This window comes from Balaenoptera musculus, chromosome X, assembly GCF_009873245.2.
Source record: "Balaenoptera musculus isolate JJ_BM4_2016_0621 chromosome X, mBalMus1.pri.v3, whole genome shotgun sequence".
Taxonomy (NCBI): Eukaryota; Metazoa; Chordata; class Mammalia; order Artiodactyla; family Balaenopteridae; genus Balaenoptera; species Balaenoptera musculus.
Genome location: NC_045806.1, coordinates 44,622,795 through 44,645,573, shown reverse-complemented (window position 1 = coordinate 44,645,573; position 22,779 = coordinate 44,622,795). Strand labels below are relative to the sequence as shown.

Sequence of the window (22,779 nt, the reverse complement as noted above, 5' to 3'; positions counted from 1 at the left end):
ATGCAGTTCTAATCAAAATTTCAGTTTCTTAGAGACCATATTAAGCTTATCTCAAAATTCATGTGGAAAAGTAAAAGGCAAAGAATATACTTTTTTTTTTCAAAGAATATACTTTTGAGGAAGAGTTAAGGAAGGGGTCTCTCCCTACCAAATATTAAGATGCATTACAAAACTATAGTAATTAACAGTGCAATACTAGTATAGAAATAGACAAATAGAACAGTGGAAGAGAACAGAAAGCCTAGAAACAGATATATACATACATTACAACTTGGTATATTATAGAGACAGCATTATAAATCTGTGGAGAAAGAACAGACAACTCAGTAAATAGTCCTTGAACCACCAATTAATCATTCAGAAAAAAAAATTAAGATCTCTACATCATACAGTACATAAAAATAAATTCCAAGTGAATCATAAACCTGATTGTGAAAAGAAAATTATAAAAATTTTACAGGAAGATACTGTAAAACACCTTTATGAAATCAAGGTGAGAAAGAATTCCCTAAACAAGATGCAAAAAACATGTCATAAAGAGAAACTGATAATTTCATGGGGAAATGGAAGTAGCTGCTCTTCCATGAAGGCTAAGGTGATCAATATTATAGCATAAACTGAACCATTTATGAAACTATTTCTATTTGCCCCCTTTCCCTAGCTCTTCTAGATCAGAGTGGCCTCTCAACTGCTCATTTCTTCAGGTACTTCCCAAGCTCAAGGCTAGATGACAGACCCAGGCAGCTACCATACATGGTCTAAATGACCACCTGCTCTCTGGTCCCCACACTCAGAGGATTCTCAGCCACTGCCAGATTAACTGCTACTTCTATGGAAAATTAAGTTCTTACCATGGTGCCTTCCAGGAGGCCTTCTCTGAGCCCCGGGGTTAGAGATACCCTCCTCCATATTTCTAATGAAAGCACCACACCCTGGTCTCTCTGTCATAACACTCCCTGTTGTAATGTCTGTGTCTATCTCACCCACCAGACTCAGTAGAAAATATATCTAATTCAACAACATGTCCTCATTATGCAGCAAAGAATCTATATCACTACATTTTTTACTTATTTTCTTGATTGATTAATTAATTAATGGTCTAGCTAACTTTTCTAAGGCTTGAAATCAATCTATCTTCCCCACGGGTATCCTAGCACTTCTGACATTCTCAGACTATGTATGTTTTCCTCGCTCACCTTCTATAACTTCCCTCTTTCTTCACTCATACTTCGTGTCTACCAGGGCCCTGGGAAAATATTTTTCTGATAACCAAGAAAACAGAGGGAATGAAAAGTAGCAAGCCACGCTCATTGCCTCTTGAAGCTGTCAGTTCACTATTCTCCTTCCCACCTAGAATCTTTCCTTTGTGACCTCCAGGATCCCCCTCCTTGAAAAATAAGCTTACCACACCCTTCAGTGATGTATAGAACACCTCATTCACCTTCTAGCCATAAATGAAATAGTTCTCTCCTGAGCCTGCTGGTTCTCCCACATCCCTGGCCTCAAAATTCCCAACTGGTAAACGACACACACTGGTATGTGAAACCTCTGCATAACATGCTACTCAAGCAGTATCTGTCAGATGGACATCCTCAGGTGGCTTGCCCTGTGATACAGGGCAGAGCCCAACATGTTGTAAAAGATAACAGGGTCCTATACTAACTGTATTGTAGGACTACACTGTAGTGTTCAACTGGTAGTAAAGAAGGATGATGTTTTCTAGAATAACTCTGCCTTGTGAGTATGTATGGAAATGCAGCCAAGAGCATTAAACAGATTGACACAAATAGAAGCCAAAGGATGAAAGGACATCAAGTGGAGAACCACAATAAATATGCCACTGTTTTCAATATCTTGAAAATTCAAATTCTCAACATGCATAGAGAAAGCAAAAATAATAACAGTAGTAAAAAGTAAAGAAACAGTGAACTAAAATACGAAATAAGCATCTCTTAATTTTAAATATGCTCTAATATTAGTGAAATAAATCAGGTCCAAGAAGTACATTAAATACTAATTTTAATTAAGGTTTGGAATTATTTATTATTCCATTACTAGTTTTAAAATTAAAAAACAATACATATGTATAATATTTCACACCTTCATATAAAGCATTTTGTCAGTTTTCTGAAAGTTGATAAACTCATATGCAATTTTTGATCACTACAAGTGTATTTCTACAAAATTCAGGAAATTAAAGGTGTGCCATAAACAAACAAACATAAGATGAGACTCTAGGAAGCAATCCAAATGCCTACCCAGCCATCTTCACTTCTAACTGGCCACAGAAATGAACCAACCAAGGTTCTCAATCTTTGAGATTTTGGGAAAGAAACAAACAAGCCAGGGCCCTCCCTAAGGAAAAGACTCCCTAAGGGACAGACTGTGGAAAAGAAAGGAACAAGCCAGCCCCCTCCTTGGAGATGGCTAAAGATGGTTGTTCAAGGATCCTCCGAAGACATAGGGTCATCTAAGCCACTACCCCAGTCTTCATATTCTGCTATCCATAGATGCTAATTATCTCTGATCATTTCCTGGTTCTGGTTCTTGACCCTTGAGTTTGAGGAAGAGTTAACTGAGTCAGAGCCCATCCACAGAACCCCTGGCTAATTGCTAAGATCAATTGTTTGGACCATCCAAGAAAGAGGAGCATTGTAGGATGCTAACCCAGCCGTCTTCATTCTCAAATGGCCTCAAAGGCTGAGCAACCACACTCAATTCTAGGGCCCAATTCTTGGGCCTAGAAATTCTGGAAAAGATAGGACCAAACCAAGGTTCTCCTACTGAAGCAGCTAAGGGCAACTGTTCCAGGAGAAATGTGAAATAGTAACCAAGACCCCCATATCCACAGCAAATTACAAGTCCTGGCTATCCCTGATCATCTCTGAGCCATAGTTTTCTGGCCTCAAGACTGGGGGAGAAAAGAACCAAGGTATGTATCCTCATATACTTTAAGTGGGAGTTAAAATTGATGCAGTCCTTTTGAAAATCAATTTCCCATTATCTAGTAAAGCTGAAAATATGCATAAACTAATACCAGATAATCCCTCTCCCAGATATATATCTTAGAGAAACTCAAGCACATGTGGAACAGGAGACATATATAAGAACAGCAGTACCGTTCACAATACGCAAAAACTGAAAGCAATCCAAATGTCCATAAACAGTAGAATGTATAGACAGATGTGTGTGTGCACATGTGTCTGTATACACAGGCAAAGAAATGATTACCATAAAAGGCAAGTCAGGATAAATGGTTACCTCTGGGAGAGAAACAGGGATAAGACGAGGCTTCTGGATAACTTGCAATGCTCTATATTTGGTCCTGGAAGGTTCTTTTATGGGTGTTTACTTTATAATTATTCATTTTAGTGTACATTTACATTTTATGCAACTTTTGGTATTTTTGGTATATTGCACAATTCGAAAAACATTAAAAAAAAAAAAAGAAAAGAAAGAATTCGCGCCTCCCTATGGAACTCCCTTAAAGCATCCCCTAAGAGCACGTGTTCTCAACCTTTCTGAGATAAGGAATGACATAAAAAGCATCCACCCCTCTGTAAAAGCTATGGGGACTGGTTATCCACATTCATTTACAATAGGATTCTTGGAAAGGGAAGCCTGGGCAGGCCAGGGTCTTACCAGCAGTGCCATTTCCCTTAAAGTTGCTAAGGGCAGTTGTTCAAGTCCCTCCAGGTACAGGAATCAGTGAATAGAATGCTATCTTAGCTTCCCTTACATTCAAGATTTTACCACCAGTCCTTTCTTGGCCCTGGTTATTGGCAAAAATAAAAAATAAAATAAGGTTTGTGAAGTAACGACAAAGTTGAAACAAAGCCAGGACTATCCAAGGGATCTGCTGCAAAGCTGGTTAAGAGCAACTACTTACGCTGGCCATTTCTGCTTCCATTCCCTAACTCTTCCTCCCTTCTGTAAAAATCCTCACTCCTTTGTCATGCCATGTGCCTCTTAGCTACACTCACCCCTTCTTCCACAAAAGAGCATCTTTCTCACCTTCCTCTCTACTCTTACACCCTAAACCTTTCCTACTATCTTTGATGATCTCATGGCTAACTTGTCCATCACCCCAGCTTCACAGTTCCTTGACCTCCTCTACTCCAACTCACCCACCCACGGAACCTTCTCATCATCCAGAACTACTTTCCCTCTGAAATCTTAAGCTCCTATATCTTACTCTGACCATGATTTCTTGTCTGCCATTCCACCTCTATCTAACATCCACTCTGAGCTTTGAAATCTCCACACAGCTTCACTGACACCCACCCACATATTCACACAGCTTCTCCTCTGGTTCTACAGAATCCTCCTGAGAACACACTTTTTCCTGATGATACTAAATCCCATGGTCTATAACCTGAAGTTATCTCATCGGTAACCTCAATAATCTACTTAGCCCCTCAAACCTCCCACCACCCAAAATCATCATCACACATTCACAAGTCTAAAATCAAATCCAATGTTTGCCTTCCTTGCTCCCATTTTTTGGCAGCCGAACACACCTGGAAAAAAGGACAAGACTAAACACATTTTATTTCCAGCTCAGAGAGGTGTTCATTACTGCCCATCAATCTTCGCTCATTCCCCAAAGAAGGGTGCAACCTTCTTCCTCTTTCCTCTGGTTCCTGGTCATCCCCTCTCACACTCCAGAATGCCCTTACTGCCTTATTCAGAGAGACTATATTGGGGCAAGAAAGAAACTCCCTTAATCTCTTGCCTTTCCAAAACCTCACAAACAAGCCTTTCTGACCCTCTTTAACTCTGATATCAGAAGTGATGCCCTTTCTCTTGTTCATGGCCAGTCCTTCCACGTATTCTCTATACCACATCTTTTCCACATTTGCTTCTCCAGTTACCCCCTTTCTCTCCTGTATTTTCAATAACCTCTGTTTTTATTAGCTCCTCCTCTGCAGAACATATAAACATGCTCAAATCTCTCATCCTAAAAATATATATATATACCATTTGTTATCTATTCTACTTTTCACAGACAAGAGTCTTGACACAGTAGTCTACATTCACTTCATCAACACTTTCGCCAATTACACTACTGGCCTGCTGTATTTTAGCCTTCATCAATGCACTGATCCATACACGCTCACTGCCCTGGTTTCCCCTAAATCCTTAACCTAACAGAACCCTCTCAAATCCACATGTTATATATCCATGTAGATAAATTTCACATTTTATATTTTTAAAAGTTTAAGATAGTAGTTTTAAAAAAGAAGTGCAATACATGTTCATTAGTGTACAACAGTGCCTGGCACAGAGAAACACATAAAAGGAGATAAGCATCTTCAATCATCATTCCACCCTCCCAGAGATAACTGTTAAAGCTACATTCTAACCTCTGGGAGAAGCTGAAAAAAAATCACCTCACTCCCCCTCATACCCTTAAATCCCAGGAAGGAGAGGAGGAAGAGGAATTCTCAGATTACTCAAGGATACACAACTGGGCCTCGGTGCCAACTGGTGGAGCTTTGAAGAGGAAGAGCACAATAGGCAAAAGTTTTGGTGTGGCCTGTTAAAGAAAAAATTATTCTGACACTTGTTAAAATGGTAAGAAAGACTTTATTGAGGACTATTGTGATAGGTGTCAAGACTATTCCTATAGGGGAGAGAGATTGGACTCAACTCTGAGTACAGTAAAGACAGCTGGGGATATATAGCCAAGGAGCTATAGAAAATTACTAAAAGGAAACGTCAAGACCAAGGTGATGGTTGCTAAACTGACTTGGGATTCTCGCTGAAGGCAGACCAGAGTGTTGAAATATCAAGCAAGGGTTGGGGGATTCTGGCTAAATCGAATTAGCAGGATCCTTTCTAAAACTGAGCTAAGCAGGCCAAAGACAATGCCCAAGGATGAGGTTTAGTTGAAAAGAGGGCTCAAAGGAACATGACTAAAGTTTGGTCAAGGAGACAGTCTTTGCTAGCCCTTTCCCACTCTTCAGCTTTCCTTGGGGGATGTTTCTCCACTGAAATATTCTCTGTTTTAGACCTGTGGCAATGAGACGGCCCCTGGATATACATGAGCAAACAGAATTACAGACACACAACACTACATCCATGTATATGCACAGATCTATTTTGTATATATTATATATTATTCTATACATGTGTGTGGTATGTGGGAAAGTTATGTGTATGTATATATGTATATACATTATATATTATGTGTTTTATACATAACCGGTTGTATACAACTGTATATATAATATATATAACCTATTGTGTGTGTATATATAACCTATGGTATGTATATTATAACCTATTGTAACACACACACACACACACACACACACACACAATTCTCCCACATATCACACACACATCTAAAGTGCACTGTAACATGACATTATCTCTCTCCTGACAGTTACACCTCTCTCCTCCTTACCATTCTCATACTGCCCCACTCCCATCCACCACCCAATGCATCATCAGTACATCACAGGGGTGATTATATATCTCATCTGCTTAAGACAACTGCATTACTTCTCCCTCATACCCTTCAGAATGAAATCCCAGTTCTCTGACCTGACCTCTGGGGCTCTCAATGTCCTGGCCCCCATCCATGTCTCCAGTTTTGTCTTTCCTCCCCTACATAAAATTTATGTTCCACTTATAACTAACTACATACATACCTCTCCTTGAATACATCAAGATCCCACTGCCTCTTCCAGCTTCCTCTGACTGGAACATCCTTCATGGCTCCTCCACCTTCATACTTCTTCTACTCATCCAATATCAGCCATTATCTCCCCTTTCCAAAGCATTTTCAGATGCCCGCTCTGTGCTCCCACAGACTGTCAATCCCACTTGCCTATGTCCACCATAGTACTGATCATAGTCTTTAGACATTGCCTGTTTATTTACTCATATCCCCACAATAATGAATCTTCATCAAGGACTGGAAACCAGTCAGGTTTACCTTCACATCTCCTGCACTGAACATAAGACCATATACCTGGTTGTAAGTGTTCCATACATTTTTGCTGAATGAATGAGTACATAAACAAATAAAAGTCATGCTCAGCAAATTTTCAATGGAATGCTGATGGAGTCATTCAAATGTGTTCAAAATAGTGAGGAAAATGGCATAAAAAAAGGTCAGGCAGCAGGACTGAAAAAAAAAACAAATCCCCTGAGAATTCACATCTTGTTTTCTAAGTACCAATCCCTACTGAAAGAATACACAATTCCTTGCAAAATGACTGATTCCAGGGCTGGAGCAGGGAGTATACATGATGAGTTGAAAATATATCAGAGAGCAGTGAAGTCAAGATCTAATGAAATCATGTGAAAATGACACAGGAACCAAACAAAAAGGACTCGTAATTTCTAAAAAGGCACAATTTCTACAACCAAGATTACTCTACCCAGCAAGGATCTCATTCAGATTCGACGGATAAATTAAAAACTTTACAGACAAACAAAAGCTAACAGAATTCAGCACCACCAAACCAGCTTTACAACAAATGCTAAAGGAACTTCCCTAAGAGTGAAACACAAGAGAAGAAAAAAGACCTATAAAAACAAACCCAAAACAATTAAGAAAATGGTAATAAGGATATACATATTGATAATTACCTTAAGTGCAAATGGATAAAATGCTCCAATCAAAAGACACAGACGGGCTGAATGGATACAAAAACAAGACCCGTATGTATGCTGTCTACAAGAGACCCACTTCAGACCTAGGGACACATACAGACTGAAACTAAGGGGAGGGAAAAAGCTATTCCATGCAAATGGAAATCAAAAGAAAGCTGGAGTAGCAATACTCATATCAGACAAAATAGAGTTTAAAATGAAGACTGTTTCAAGAGACAAGGAAGGACACTACATAATGATCACAGGATCAATCCAAAAAGAATATATAAAAATTGTAAATATTTATGCACCCAACATAGGACGACCTCAATACATAAGGCAAATGCTAACAACCATAAAAGGGGAAATCGACAGTAACACAATAATAGCAGGAGACTTTAACACCCCACTTACACCAATGGACAGATCATCCAGACAGAAAATTAATAAGGAAACACAAGCCTTAAATGACACATTAGACCACATAGACTTAATTGATATTAATAGGACATTCCATCTGAAAGCAGCAGAATACACTTTCTTCTCAACTGCACACAGAACATTCTCCAGGATAGATCACATCTTGAGCCACAAATCAAGCCTTGGTAAATTTAAGAAAATTGAAATCATATCAAGCATCTTTTCTGACCATAACGCTATGAGATTAGAAATCAATTACAGGGAAAAAAAAACTGTAAAGAAAAAAACAAACACATGGAGGCTAAACAATATGCTACTAAATAACCAGGAGATCACTGAAAAAATCAAAGAGGAAATCAAAAAATACCTAGAAACAAATGACAATGAAAACATGACGACCCAAAACCTATGGGATGCAGCAAAAGCAGTTCTAACATGGAACTTTATAGCAATCCACGCCTACCTCAGGAAACAAGAAAAATCTCAAATAAACAACCTACAGACCTCCCTGATGGCACAGTGTTAAGAATCTGCCTGCCAATGCAGGGGACACAGGTTTGATCCCTGGTCCAGGAAGATCCCACATGCCGTGGAGCAACAAAGCCCGTGTGCCACAACTACTGAGCCTGTGTGTTAGAGCCCGTGAGCAACAAAGACTGAGCCCATGTGCCACAACTACTGAAGCCCGTGGGCCTAGAGCCAGTGCTCTGCAATAAAGAGAACTCACTGCAATGAGAAGCCCACGCACTGCAACGAAGAGTATTCCCCGCTCACCGCAACTAGAGAAAGCCCGCACACAGCAATGAACGCCCAAAACAGTCAAAATAAAAATCTTCCAAAAAACAAAACTCCACGACCAGACAGCTTCACAGGAGAATTCTATCAAACATTTAGAGATGAGCTAACACGTATCCTTCTCAAACTCTGCTAAAAATTGCAGAAGGAGGAATACTCCCAAACTCATTCTATGAGGCACCATCACCCTGATACCAAAACCAAACAAAGATATCACAAAAAAAGAAAATTACAAGCCAATATCACTGATGAACATAGATGCAAAAATCCTCAACAAAATACTAGCAAACAAAATCCAACAACACATTAAAAGGATCATACACCATGATCAAGAGGGATTTATCCAGGGATGCAAGGATTCTTCAACATACGGCAATCAATGTGATAAAACCATATTAACAAACTGAAGAATAAAAACCATGTGATCATCTCATTAGATGCAGAAAAAGCTTCTGACAAAATTCAACACCCATTTATGATAAAAACTCTCCAGAAAGTGGGCATAGAGGGACCCTACGTCAACATAACACAGGCCATATATGACAAAAGCACAGCAAACATTATGCTGAATGGTGAAAAACTGAAAGCGTTTCCTCTAAGTTCAGGAGCAAGACAAGGATGTCTCTCCACTCTCACCACTAATATTCAACATAGTCTTGGAAAGGCTAGCCACACATTCAAAGAAGAAAAAGAAATAAAAGGAATCCAAATTGGAAAAGAAGAAGTAAAACTATCACTGTTAGCAGATGACATGAAACTATCCATAAAAAATCCTAAAGATGCCACCAGAAAACTACTAGAGCTAATCAATGAATTTGGTAAAGTCACAGGATACAAAATTAATGCACAGAAATCTCTTGCACTCCTATACACTAACATCGAAAGATCAGAAGGAAAAATTAAGGAAAAAATCCCACTTGCAACTGAAACAAAAATTAAAAAATACCTAGGAATAAACCTACCTAAGGAGGCAAAAGACCTGTATGCAGAAAACTATAAGATACTGATGAAAGAAATCAAAGATGACACAAAGAGATGGAGAGATATACCATGTTCTTGGATGGGAGAATCAATATTGAGAAAATGATGATCAAGTGGGGTTTATCCGAGGAATGCAAGGATTCTTCAATATACGCAAATCAATCAATGTGATACACCATATTAACAAATTGAAGGAGAAAAACCATATGATCATCTCAATAGATGCAGAAAAAGCTTTTGACAAAACTCAACACCCATTTATGATAAAAACCTTCCAGAAACTAGGCATAGAGGGAACTAATCTCAACATAAATAAGATCATATGTGACAAACCCACAGCCAACATCGTTCTCAATGTTGGAAAACTGAAACCATTTCCTCTAAGATAAGGAACAAGACGAGGTGGTCCACTCTCACCACTATTATTCAACATAGCTTTGGAAGTTGTAGCCACAGCAATCAGAGAAGAAAAAGAAATAAAAGGAATCCAAATCAAAAAAGAAGAAGTAAAGCTGTCACTGTTTGCAGATGACATGATACTATACATAGAGAATCCTAAAGATGCTACCAGAAAACTGCTAGAGCTAATCAATGAATTTGGTAAAGTAGCAGGATACAAAATTAACGCACAGAATTCTCTTGCATTCCTATACACTAATGATGAAAAATCTGAAAGAGAAATTAAGGAAACACTCCCATTTACCACTGCAACAAAAAGAATAAAATACCTAGGAATAAACCTACCTAAGGAGAAAAAAGACCTGTATGCAGAAAACTATAAGACACGGATGAAAGAAATTAAAAATGATACAAACAGATGGAGAGATATACCATGTTCTTGGATTGGAAGAATCAACATTGTGAAAATGACTATACTACCTAAAGCAATCTATGGATGCAGTGCAATCCCTATCAAACTACCAACGGCATTTTTCACAGAAGTAGAACATAAAATTTCACAGTTTGTATGGAAATACAAAATACCCTGAATAGCCAAAGCAATCTTGAGAAAGAAAAACAGAGCTGGAGGAATGAGGCTCCCTGACTTCAGACTATACTACAAAGCTACAGTAATCAAGACAATATGGTACTGGCATAAAAACAGAAATATAGATCAATGGAACAGGATAGAAAGCCCAGAGATAAACCCACGCACATATGGTCACCTTATTTTTGATAAAGGAGGCAAGAATATACCATGGAGAAAAGACAGCCTCTTCAATAAGTGGTGCTGGGAAAACTGGACAGCTACATGTGAAAGAATGAAATTAGAATACTCCCTAACAACATATACAAAAATAAACTCAAAATGGATTAAAGACCTAAATGTAAGGCCAGACACTATCAAACTCTTAGAGGAAAACACAGGCAGAACACTCTATGACATAAATCACAGCAAGATCCTTTCTGAGGCACCTCCTAGAGAAATGGAAATAAAAACAAAAATAAACAAATGGGACCTAATGGAACTTAAAAGCTTTTGCACAGCAAAGGAAACTATAAACAAGACGAAAAGACAACCCTCAGAATGGGAGAAAATATTTGCAAACGAAGCAACTGACAAAGGATTAATCTCCAAAACATACAAGCAGCTCATGCAGCTCAATATCAAAAAAACAAACAAGCCAATCCAAAAATGGGCAGAAGACCTAAATAGACATTTCTCCAAAGAATATATACAGATTGCCAACAAACACATGAAAGGATGCTCAACATCATTAATCATTAGAGAAATGCAAATCAAAACTACAATGAGGTATCACCTCACACCAGTCAGAATGGCCATCATCAAAAAATCTACAAACAATAAATGCTGGAGAGGCTATGGAGAAAAGGGAACCCTCTTGCACTGTTGGTGGGAATGTAAATTGATACAGCCACTATGTAGAACAGTATGGAGGTTCCTTAAAAAATTAAAAATGGAACTACCATATGACCCAGCAATCCCACTACTGGGCATATACCCTGAGAAAACCATAATTCAAAAAGAGTCATGTACCACAATGTTCATTGCAGCACTATTTACAATAGCCAGGACATGGAAGCAACCTAAGTGTCCTCTGACATGTGAATGGATAAAGAAGATGTGGCACATATATACAATGGAATATTACTCAGCCATAAAAAGAAACGAAATTGAGTTATTTGTAGTGAGGTGGATGGACCTAGAGTCTGTCATACAGAGTGAAGTAAGTCAGAAAGAAAAAACAAATACCGTATGCTAACACATGTATATGGAATCTAAAAAAAAATGGTTCTCATGAAACTAGGGGCAGGACAGGAATAAAGAGGCATAAGTACAGAATGGACTTGATGACACGGGGAGGGGGAAGTGTAAGCTGGGACGAAGTGAGAGAGCAGCATTGATATATATACACTACCAAATGTAAAATAGATAGATAGTGGGAAGCAGCTGCACAGCACAGGGAGATCAGCTCGCTGTTTTGTGACCACCTAGAGGGGTGGGATAGGGAAGGTGGGAGGGAGATGCAAGTGGGAACGGATATGGTGATATATGTATACATATAGCTGATTCACTTTGTTATACAGCAGAAACTAACACAACATTGTAAAGCAATTATACTCCAATAAAGATGTTAAAAAAAAAAAACATGTTACGTTGGCTGATGGTTTTAAATACCAAGTATAAAATAGTTGTGTGGAAAAAAATTAATTTGAAAATGGAGTAGGTAGGTATTAGATGATATTAGGGAATTATTGTTAATTTTTCTTAGTGAGATAATGGCAATTAAATTATTTACAAAATGTTCCTAATATTAGGAGATGAACACTGAGATATTTATGGGGAAAGTGCCATATGTGCTCTTCAAACTGATCTATTAAAGTGGTATCTCAATCATAACGCCAAGAAGGAATTTTGTGAAAATTGACAAGCTGATTCTACAATCTATATTGGAATTCAAAAGGCAAAGAATAACCAAAGCATTATTGAAGAAAAAGAGCTAAACTGTAGGACTTACTGACCATATATAAGATACATTATAAAGTTACATTAATTATGACAGTGGTACTCACACAAGAATAGAGAAACCAAAATGAACAGAATCCAGAAACAAACCCTCACATATAACCTAACCATTTGATTTATGAAAAAGGTGATGACACTATAGGAGGGAAAGGATGATCTTTTCAATAAGTGGTATTGGATTGACTGTATGTCCGTTTCAACAACAACAACAAAACAATGGGCCTTTACCCATATCCATAACTCATACTGGCAACATACAATAAAATGAATATCAAATGAATTGGAAATATAAATGAGATTAAACAATAACACCACATAGAAAAATATCTTCATGACCTTGGGAAAGGCAAAGATTTCTTAACCAGGACAAACAAGCACTACTCATGAAGGGGAAAAATTATAAATTGAACAATATGAAAATTGAGATACAGGCATATCTTGTTTTAGTGCGCCTCACAGATATTGCATTTTTTACAAATTAAAGGTTTGTGGCAACCCTGTGTTGTCAGATGGCGGTTAACTTTTTTTAGTAATAAAGTATCTTTTAATTATGGTATGTACACTGTTTTTTAGACAACGCTATTGCACACTTACTATACTACAGCATAGTGCAAAATTAACTTTTATATGTACTTGGGAACCAAAAATTTCATATGACTTGCTTTATTGTGATATTCACTTTATTGCAATGGTCTAGAACCAAACCAAGGTGTGCCTGTATTCAGTTCATCAGAAGACAGCATTAAGAGACTGAAAATGCAAGCAACTGAGATTTGCAATAGAGCTAACAAAGTATTCACATCCTTAATATAGAAAGATCTCCTACAAATCAATAAGAAAAGGATAGTCCAAGAGAAAAAGTGGTCAAAAGACTTGAACAGGCACCTCAAAAAAAAGATACCCAGGCCAACAAACATGAAAAGACACACATTTATCACCAGAGATATGCAAATTAAAACCACAATGAGGTATCATTAATAACCACTAGAATGGCTACTTATTTTTTTCCTTAGAAAGACAACACAATGACAAGTGTTGGCAATATTCTAGAGCAAATGGAACTCTTAAAATTTTCTATTAGGAGTTTTTTAGTACAACCAATTTGGAAAACCAATTGGCAGTATCTACTAAAGCTAATCTTATCCATAACCTGTGATTCATCAATTCTACTCTTAGGTGTATGCTCAACAGAAAGCTGTACATATTATCACCAAAAGACATGTTCTAGAATGTTTACAGTACTATTTGCAGGCCAAAGATGTAAAAAACCAAAATGCCCATCAATTGCGGTATATTCACACAATGGAATACACAGCAATAAGAATGAAGGAATTACTACTATACCCAATAACTTGGATCAATCTCAAAAACAAAATCTTAAGCCAAAGAAGTCAAACACCAAAAAATACATACTATACTATTATATTTTTATAGAGTCCAAAAACAGGCAAAATTATTATACAGTGATAGAAGCCAAGATGTGATTAATTTGGAGTTTAGTTTGTGACTGGTAGGGAATACATTCAAGGGATTTCAAATACTGATCATTTTCTATTTTTTTTAAATGAAGTATAGTTGACTTACAATATTATATTAGTTTCAGGTGTACAGCATAGTGACTCAATATTTTTATAGATTATACTCCATTAAAAATTATTACAAGATTATGGCTATAATTCCCTGTGCTATACAACATATCCTCCTTGCTTATCTATTTTATACATAGTAGTTTGTATCTGTTAATCCCATACCTGTAATTTGCCCCTCTCCCTTCTGGTAACCACTAGTTTGTTTTCTATATCTCTGAGTCTGTTTCTGTTTGGCTGTATACATTCATTTGTATTATTTTTTAGATTCCACATATAAGTGATACCATAACGTATTCGTCTTTATGTCTCACTTATTTCACTAAGCATAATATTCTCCAGGTCCATACACAGTGCTGCAAATGGCAGAATTTCATTCATTTCTATGGCTGAGTAATATTCCATTGTATATATACAGCACATCTTTATCCATTCATCTGTTGATGGATACTTGAGTTGCTTCCATATCCTGGCTATTGTAATTAGTGGTGCTATGGACACTGGGGTGCATGCATCTTTTCGAACTAGTGTTTTCATTTTTTCTGGATATATACCCAGGAGTGGAATTGATAGATCATATGGTAGGTTACGCAGGGGTGAAAATGCTTTGAGCGGTACACTTATATGTGCACCTTTCTGCATGTATTTAAGTTTACTTAAAAATAATGCCTGCAAATCTCAAATGGTTCAGCCAAAATAGATCAAAAAATAGACGAAACATTATACTTCAATTTTAAAAAATTGGATGGATGAATAGTGAGCAAGTCAGTGAATAATGAGCTAATATGGCAAAAGTTAACAACTGTTGAATCTAGGTTCAGAGTATAAAAGTATTCATTGTACTCTTCTTTCAACTTATGCTTGTTTAAATATTTTATTAAAAAATATTCATGTAAAAAGAGTAATCACACCTCTCAGTTCTTAATATTTATAACTAGGAAGTAAATCAAGCACCTGATATAATCTGACTTGTGAAAGGAAACTTACAAAATGAAATTTTTATACCCAGACTATTTCTAATAAAATAAAATATTCTGTGTATTTTCTATTTCTCATTAATGAAAAGAGACAGAGGAAGAGAGGACCAGGCCAGGACTGAGTGTCTGACAGACTTTAACTCCATTAACTCCACTACCAAGTTACTATCCACCTGAGTCCTGGTTTTATTAGTTAGCAAGTTACTAACTTGGTTTTATTAGTTAGCAAGTTACTGTCCACCTGAGTCTTGGTTTTATCATCAGGAAAATGACAATGATGATACTGACTTTAGAGAGTGGTTTTGAACATTAATTAGGGAGCCACTAAATTCATTTCAATTTACCATACCAAACATTTATGGGCAACATATTATGAACACGCAGTGATAAGAGCAGTGAGAGAGGAAAGCAAGTATGCTGTAGGACAGCACACAATGCACCACAAATAAACAGATTGAGGAAGAGGTGAGGATAGAGACAGAGATACGTCTTCCTAGAGGGGCTGATAACTGACAATTCACTTAAATGGTGGGAAGAAGCTAGCCAAGCAGAAGAGAATATGGGGAATTTACGTGGACAGATTAGATCATCTGAGTATGCAGAGTGGTGCATTAATGCTATGCAGTAAAGTGACCACAAGCAGAGGGGAGGAGAGGGAATGTTGGAAGCAGAGTGACCAACAAATGCAGAGACACTGTCACAGATATACCCTATTTTTCCACTAATAACTGTATAGTTTGTGCTCTCCCTTCCTTTAGGTTTCTGCTCAAATGTCACGATACCAGGGAGGCCTTCCTGACCATCCTATCTAACATAGTACAGCCTCCCCATCACAACCTATTATATATTTATTATATATTCACTTATTGTCTCTCGAGTAGTTTAAAGGACTTTGTTCTTGTTTTTATTTTCCATTGTTGTATCCTCAGTGCTTAAAACACTGTCTGGCATATAACAGCTATTCAATAAAAAAACTCTTGAATGAATGGATGGATGGATGCACACCCAGTGGGTTAAAGCTAGTGTGATATTTAAATGCTGTGTAATTATGATTTGAATAGAGAATAAATAGACATCAGCAATACCCTTTGAAAAAGTTCCTAAGTGTTTTGGTGTCATGAAACCTCAGTCTCCTTGTTAAAGAACTGAAAATTATACCTGGCCTAGAAAAAAGAATCATCTCTTATTTTGGCAAGCCTAACACATTAGCTACAGGAGGAAGAGGGAATAAGTTGCTTGTTCAAGGAGATGTCTGGTTAAATTCCTCTTTAGAGCCTGAAAAATCCCTGACACTCATTATAAATTTAATGATCATTTCCTCTCCCTTGGGTAAAGAATTGAAATAATAAATTGTGATAATTAATGAATATTCTCGCAAGACAAATTACACATGATAAATGGAGCAGAAAAATATATTTCACATTGCAACAAATGAAAAAAAAAGACAAAGTTCATACTGCACCAAATAGATAATACATGCGAAGCTCCTAGAAAAAAATCTCTGTCTGAAAATTCTGCCAACTTGCTCTTCAATGTTGCTACTGGACACCAGAAAAAGATTTACATAATAAACCGAACTCATATGAAACGATAAATTTGTGATTGGATGTCATATCTGTCAACCATTTCTGCTCTGTGAGAAATTCTAAAGGGGATGGGAAAGCTTCCACCCTCTAAAGCTGACACCAAATTATAGGCAAAATCCACTATGTTTGCCACTCTAAAAATTTGGGGATTCAATTGTATACCAAAATTTTTTTAAATATCATGAGTGGAGGGCTGAAACCAGTGCAATACCTGATATGTGATTTCGTTTTGGGTAAAAAATAAATAAATAAAGGACATAATTTGAACAAGTTCCTGTCTCTGAGAGCTCTAAAATTTCTGCTCCTTTTCTTATTTTTAAAAAGAACAAAAAACAGCCTTGCCCTTGAAATTGAAGTCACGTCTGATTTTAGAAAGTATATAATTCACCGGCCTCTGCAGGAGTGGCACCGAAGAGATCAGAAGTCTTCAGGGCGAGTAAAATACTGGGGTCGAAAGTAAAAAGAAGGAAGAATGTAGGTTCAGAGTGGGGGAAGGAGGTAGCAAAAGTTCTGAGGCTAAGAGCGGGGCGGGGTGGAAGGTGGGAGTAAGAGGTAGGAAAGAAATCGGTGGTAGAGGGAATGACCCAAGCTCAGGAAGATTGGTTAGAGGATTCGGGATAAAGAGGAGAAGTGAAGAATAATCAGGGATAAAAGGACCACGAGAGTCAGAAGGGGGAGGGGATGACGGCCAGCCATCTCTCGAGGCGTAAGAGAGAGGAGAGAGTGAGCGATCGGAACCACAAGCGTCAGAAACATCCTTCAATGTACCCTGGGGATAAATTCTTTCCACCTCGTGTTGAAGCAAGGAGGAAACCGTCCCTGAGGTGTCTGCGGACTCACTTGTGAAAATTACCAGTCCCTTTCTTTACACTCACCTTGATGAAGAACGCCGCGACGCGACGATGGCGTGACCGGAAGTGCTATTTTCTTTTGTTTGGAGGAAGCTTTAGCCCGGGCAGCCACACCCTCCCCCCGCCTTCACTCCAGACAACTTCCTGTTCCTCTCTAGCAAGCTCTTGAAATACTGTATCTCAATGGTTCTCTCACCAGATGGGAACCCGGATAGTGACGTCAAATGTCTGGAAGAGGGAATCAGTAACTTTCTACAAATCCTAGCCCTAGTCATCCCAGGAACTGCAGCATCTCCGCCAAACTCTACGTATCCAATTTGTCACCTCGCCTTCCTGATTCAGACTTTCAAATACCTCCCTTACCCTTAGTCCCTTAACTCTCGGATGTCTACAGTTACGTATTTACGATACTGATTTACTGCTTCCTGGCATTAAAAAAATAATAATAAATTCATGTTTATTAGTGGCATACTTCGATTTCAAGATTTTTTAAAAATTCTTAATCTGAATCATTTTTGTCTTGGAATGGTATCCAGAGAGTTACGTGCCATACTCAAATTTCCAAATAAATAAAAGTGAACTCATTTAGAAAGCGTTCTTGTATACTTGTATATTCCCCCCGAAAATGAAGACAATGATAATTTGATAAAAAGTTTCAATAATAAGAATAATCCTTACTCTGGTTAAAAGTTCAATATTGAGTTAACTATTGTCATTACCACCAGAAAGCTCTTCTGGGCCCAAAATCTGTACCCCAGGCCTCCTCTTTTGTGGTTATTTTCAATAAATCCATAAGTGTACCAAACACTATTCTATACCCAGAGGCATCACACTAGAAGCCCACAGCCTAGGGGCTAAAGGCGACATTTAAACACATAAGAGTATAGCATAAAATAGGTGATTATAAATGTTTGTGGAATGAGTAAATGACCAAAATGTGGTCAAGGCAATGACGGGGGCTGGCACAAGGTCCTTACTTTTGCTAGTATTTGTATAGTTCATTTCAACATTTGACTCATATTTTGTCATTCAGCCAACAGATTTTGAACAACCACTCAGTGTAAGGTTCTGTTCCTGATATTGCCCATATAAAGAAGAATAAGACATAGTCCTGGATTTCAAGACCCTCCAACCAGTGGGGGAAAGGAACACATAAACAACTAGCAGCACTATAATGTGACAATAATAATCAGTAAAGAGAAGACAGTGTTGCAACTATGGCTATCCAATTGACTGGGGAATACTAAAAACCTAAAATAGACCTTATCTCCTAGAGGGTGCTCAATAAAGGCTGGTTTAATGTTGAATAAATGATTGAATGGATGAATGAAAAGGAAGAATGACAGTGGATTTGAAGTGTGGTGTGAAAGAAGCAGTGATGAGAGATGAAGCCTGGATGTAAGAAGAGACCAGACAAAGAAGGACCTTGCATGCCATGTTATGGAGTTTGAGCTTATTATGAGGAAAACAGAAAGCCAAAAATGAGTTTTAAGCAAGAAAGCATCTAGTCAAGATGGTTTCCTGGGGACTCTAGTCTGCCATCTTCTCCATCTGCTGGCTTTCCAAATAAAGTCTCTATCTCTTGCCTCAACAACAACAACAACAACAAAAAGCATCTAGTAATGTTTCAAACCAAAATATAGAAAATGGGTTGTACCAGTGCAACCTGGAGGCAGAGAGGTTGGTTTAGAGGCTATTGTGGTAATCAATGACCAAATACAGAAAATGAGGGGTTTATGCTATTAAGAATTAATTGTATTTGGAACTGAGCTGGAAAAAAATAGTCAGTGGATTATCAGAAATCCGGAGGCAGTGAAACCTGAGCATTTTCCTTGATGCCCTCCACAACCAAAATTTTGATTATTTCATGCAACAAATATTTATTGAGCAGTTTAATATGCACCAGGCCCTGAGGATAGAACCATGACCAAAATGGACAAAAATTTCTGCCCTCACAGAACTTACATTCTTGTTTCACGGATAATAAAATATTTAAGAAAACACATGCTAAATGGTGACAAGAGCTACATAGAAATAAACCAGGTAAATGGGAGGGCAATGTACTATGGGGATTACACTATGTGGGGGACGGGAAGAGGGTTGCCATTACAGAAGAGCTCACTGAACATTTATAAACTTTATCCACTTCTCTCAGTAACCAGGATCACTATCTTAGTTCAGACCTTCTATATTACTCCCCAAATGCCAACCAACTATGGTATACAAAAGCCTTGGTTGTCTAACTCTGTCTCTTTCTCTCATCCCATCTCTCATCATTCAGCCTCTCCCACCCTAAATCCAAGTCTTACACAACTGTTTATAATTTGGAAAGTGCACCAAGATCTCAAATCTCTGTGCGTTCACACTCTGCTAACTCATATTCATCTTTCAAAGGTCAGCTCACATTTTATCTCTCATGAAACCTTGCTGATGTTTCGTTTCACTCCTTAACCAAAACCAGACAACTGCTCCCCTTCTCTGCCATGTTTAGTATTCTTAGCACTTTCTTTCATTCACTCAGCAAACGTTTGTTGGTCAACTTCTGTGTAATTGTCACTGTTCAAGGCAGTAGAGATACATGCATAAATAAAAAGTGAAAAAAATCCCTGCACTTTTGTAACTTACATTTTAGTTAGGAAGACAAGCAATAAACAAAATAACATAAATATGGACCTTATAAAGCAGTAGTTCTCAACTCTGGGTGCCCATTAGAATCACTAGGAGAGCTTTCGTCTTTCTTCTTTTTTTAAATACCAATGCCTGATCCCCATCCCAGCCAAAATTAATCTAAAGCTTAGGAGTGAGGTCAGGCATTTACATACATTTTTAAACCTCCTTTAAAGCTTCTTTCTGATGCACAGAGAAGATTGAAAACTACTGCACTACAGGCTATGGAAAATGATACCAGAAGGACAGTCTGAAAAGCTAAGGAATTAAGAGCAAATAAAATGATAAACATGTATGTCAATCTAAAACAACATGGTGTGTATAAAAACATAATAATCATACTGATTGCTGGGGTTGAAAAAAATGGTGATTCAAAGATTCTGAACAAAAATATCATACAACTCAGGAGGAGGTGGACATCAGAATTCATTTGTTTGGGAGAGAGGTTAATATATTTTTAAAGTTCAGACGTTGTTAAGTTAAATAATTATAAGAAATATTCAAAAGTTACCACTAAAATAACAGAATCACAGTGAGAGTAAAAAGTAGAATAAGGAAAAATGCATACATTTAAACCTGTAGAGGGATTAAATGGAATAGGATAAAAAATTTCAATAGATTTTTAAAAAGGAAACACATGCCTATATGAACAGAAAGACATGGATTGATGGATAGGGTAGGTGATGAGAGGCAGAGGAGGACTGCATAGCCCAAGGAAATTTATTAATAATTATCTTGGTTGAGAGATGGTTCAGATCCCATAACCCCCAAAAGTCCCTATGATATCCTGTTTTAGTCACACAATCTTCCCTACCCCTAATGTTCTCTTTCAATCTAGTTTCTTCTTTTCTAAAATGTCACATAAATGGAAGCATAGAATATGTAACCTTTTGAGCCAGGCTTCTTTTACCTAGGATAACACCTTTGAGATTCATCCAAGTTGATGCATATATCAACCATTCATTAGTCTTTATTTATGAAGTGTATTTCATCATATGGATGTGTTGCAAATTGTTTATCAATTCACCAGTTGAAAAACATTTGGGTGGTTTCCACTTTTGAAGATGATGAATTAAGCAGCTATAGCATTCATATGCAGTCTTCTGTGTGAACATCAATTTTAATTTCTCAAAAGAAATGCCTAGAAATAGGACTGCTCATAAATGGTTATGATGTGTAGATGTTTAACTTTATAAGAGACTGCCAAAATGTTTTCCAAAGTGACTATACCATTTTGTGTTCCCACCATCAATGTGTGAGAATTATAGCTGCTCTACATCCTTGCCAGCACTTGGTATTCTTTACACTATTTTTATGTTAGCCTTCTAATAGATATGTAGTAGAATCTCTTTGTGGTTTTAGTATGCACACAATTTGTTAAAAGGACAATTATTTCTCCATTGAATCTGTACCTTTGTTAAAAAAATCAATTCACTATATTTGTATTGGTCTATTTCTGAACGCTCTATTCCTTTCCACTGATCTATGTGTTATCCCTTCACCAATACCATGCTATCCCGATAACTGTAGTTTTAAAGGAAATCTTAATCTCAAGTAGTGTGATTCCTCCAAATATATTCTTCTTTTTCAAAGTTGGCTTGGTGATTCTAATTCCTTTGACTTTCCCTATAAATTAAGGAATCAGGTTTCCTATAACTACCAAAAACCGTGTTGTGATTTGATTGAAATTGTGTTAAACCTATAGATTAACTAGAGATAATTGTCATCTTATAAAGAGGACTCTACAAATCCATGAGCACTAGATCTGTCTCCATTTCTTTAGATCTTCGTAGTTTCCTTTAATCAGTGTCCTACAGTTTTCAATATGCAGATCCTGTTTGTTTTGTTGTTGTTGTTAAATTCACACCTAATTGCTTCCCTTTTTGAGCTATCATAAATTGTGTTGTTTCTTCAATTTTGTTTAAATATTGGAGTTAGTATAATTTTTTAAAATTTCATTACTAGTATTTAGATATATGATTGATTTTGTGTGTTGACTGATATCCTGAGTTTTTGTTAAACTCACTTGATACTTCTAGGGTTTTTTTTTAAAACATCTTTATTGGGTATAATTGCTTTACAATGGTGTGTTAGTTTCTGCTTTATAACAAAGTGAATCAGTTACACATATACATATGTCCCCATATCTCTTCCCTCTTGCGTCTCCCTCCCACTAGATCGCTTGGGAATTTTTTTCTAGACAATTATGTCTGCAAATAGGGAACTTTTTTTCCCCCCTTTTCAATTAGTGTAAATTTTATTTATTTTTCATGCTTAATTGCACTGTTTAGGACTTCCAATACAATGTTGAATAGAAGA

The 22,779-nt window shown here is 37.2% G+C and overlaps 1 protein-coding gene across 2 annotated transcripts in view; it reads right to left on the bottom strand.

The window, feature by feature from the left end:
• The window catches only part of MAGED1 (MAGE family member D1), a 60,364-nt gene extending 42,495 nt beyond the window's left edge, over positions 1 to 17,869 (bottom strand). The window contains exon 1 of one of the 2 annotated variants that reach the window (XM_036839895.1): positions 17,818 to 17,869. The gene's annotated coding sequence lies outside the window, so the exon portion shown is untranslated. The remainder of the gene's footprint in view (positions 1 to 17,817) is intronic. The other variant, XM_036839894.1, reaches the window with a different exon arrangement.
• Positions 17,870 to 22,779: the final 4,910 nt, after the last annotated feature.